Below are 2,720 nucleotides of genomic sequence, written 5' to 3' on the forward strand. Positions count from 1 at the left end.
TACAACATTTCAAAAGATGTTGCGTATTGCTTATATTGTTATCTTTTCAAATCATACACTAGAAATCAAGGGGTGCTCACAATAGTGCACATAATCAAGCTTGACGAAGATGTGAAGCTTTGTTAAACCAGAAACAAAGCATCATAACATTTTTTGACAAGCAATCAAATCAACAGAAAATAGAATATAGAACTCGTTTGAATGCATCAGTTGATTGTATTCGTGTTTTACAGCAATAAGGATTAGCATTTCGTGGCCATGATGAATCTAAATACTCAAGTAATCAGGGAAATTTTCGTGAATTGTTGTTGTTTCTTGTGAAACATAATGAAGAAATTGACAAGGTAGTCTTAGAAAATACTCATGAAAATCATCAAATGACTACACTAGACATTCAAAAAGAAATAGCAAATACTGGAGCAAATGAAACTCTATATGCTATTCTTAAATATCATGGAAACTCTTCATTTGCTATACTAATTGATGAATCCTGTGATATATCTATTAAAAAACAATTGACAATCGTTTTTCATTATGTCAATAAGCGATGCCATGTGATTGAACGTTTTTTAGGTATTACACATGTTTTGCATTACCACAACTGCAGTATTGAAGAAAACAATTGAGTCTGTACTTAGCAAGTATCATTTAAGTATTAGCAAATTGCGAGGATAAGGATACGATGGAGCAAACAATATGCGAGATGAGTTGAATGGACTTAAAACACTTATTTTGAATGACAACTCATCTACCTATTATGTTCATTGCTTTGCACATCAACTTCAACTGACTTTAGTTGCTGTTGCTAAAATCACATCCAAATTGCAACTTTTTTTAGCGTGGTTAATAGTGTTTTTAATGTTATTGGAACATCATACAAACGTCGTGATGTACTTCGTGAAAAATGAACTGCTGAAGTTGTGGAAGCACTATGAAATAAGGAAATTTCTATTGGTCGTGGCCTGAATCAAGAAATTAATCTAAAGAGACCTGGAGATACGTGTTGGAGTTCTCATTATGGTGCAGTTGTTAGTCTTATTTTCATGTTTTCTTCTGTCATTGATGCTATTGAAGATACTGTGGAAGATGGTTTATATTCTGAACAAAGAGCTGAAGCAAATATACTAGTTCAATCGCTCCAAACTTTTGAATTTGCTTTCAATTTATATTTGATGAGAACTATTTTGGGGATTACAAATGAGTTATCTCAAGCATTACAACGAAAAGATCAAGATATTTTGAATGCAATGAAGTTAGTTGAAGTTTCAAAGCAACGTTTACAAGCTATGAGAAAAGATGGGTGAAACACTTTCTTTGAAGAAGTTTTTAAGTTTTGTGCCAAAAACAATATTAATGTTCCTAATATGGATGAGTTATACAGACAAAAAGCTCAAAGAATGAACAATTCACATCATTATCGTGTGAAACTTTATTATACTATTATAGACATGCAACTCCAAGAACTTAACAATCGTTTTAACGAGGCGAATTCTGAATTATTACTTTGTGTTGCGTGCTTGAGTCCAGATGATTCGTTTGCTGCTTTTAGTAAGGAGAAATTACTTCGTCTTCCTCAATTTTATACGAATGATTTTTCAGTAGCTCAACTTATCACCTTGGACAACCAAGTTGAAACATATATCATTGACATGCGTTCTAGTGATGCATTCGCAACACTCGAAGGGATTGGATAGTTTGCTGAGAAGATGGCAGAGATGAAAAAAGATATTGTGTATCCATTGGTTTATTTATTGGTGAAATTTTCATTGATTTTGCTAGTTGCGACCACAACAGTTGAAAGAGCATTTTCAACAATGAATATTGTTAAAAATCGTTTACGTAATAGAATTGGAGATCAGTGGATGAATGATTGTTTGGTCACGTACATTGAAAATGATATATTCAAGACTATTAGCAATCAACAAATCATGCAGTGATTTCAAGGTATGAAGAATTGTCGATGACAACTGAATAAATTAACACAAGGTGTAACAAAATAAATTGTAAGTTACATTTATATTTTTTAAATAATAATTAATTTTTGCTGAATTATTTATTTGTTGAGTTAGTTATATATTTTTTTAATATTTTTAATTAATTTTTGTTCCGCTTTAATTTTTTTTATTCATTATTAAAAAAAAAAAAAAATTATCTTGACCCCCATGACCTAAAATCTTGGCTCCGCCACTAAATGTATCCGTGCATTTGAATATGAAAACAAAAAGTAACTTGGTTTCTTAAATTTAGGAAAACTAAAGTTAGTGCTTTAAAGATTAAACATGAATGATATGGTATTGCTATATATAGTATATACACAGTTAGATATAACTAAATAAAATTTTGATTGTGAAATGATTCATCTCTATTTTAAATGAAATGGAAAGGATCTTTATCCATTTAGGAGAGAGACCCGATACTTAATCATACTTAATTGAAGTTCTTATATATTTGATTACTTCCTAAATACCTGCTTCAATTCAATGAATTGAAAAATGGGAGAAGATTTCAAAGATAAGAGTACTGCTATTCTTCACACTGACTAAACGAATTTTAAGTGGTTTTTCATGTTAAACACTTACAAAAAAAAAAAAAAAAAAAGTAAAAGAGAAGCTATTTAAAACACGTTCCCAAGGGGTAGCTCAATCGACCGGAGACCACGTTTCTTGAAGCGGAGGTTGCTAGTTTGAATACCTCCCCTCCTCTTGTGTGGACATGCAAAA

The sequence above is a fragment of the Corylus avellana genome, chromosome ca6, assembly GCF_901000735.1.
Source record: "Corylus avellana chromosome ca6, CavTom2PMs-1.0".
Classification (NCBI taxonomy): Eukaryota; Viridiplantae; Streptophyta; class Magnoliopsida; order Fagales; family Betulaceae; genus Corylus; species Corylus avellana.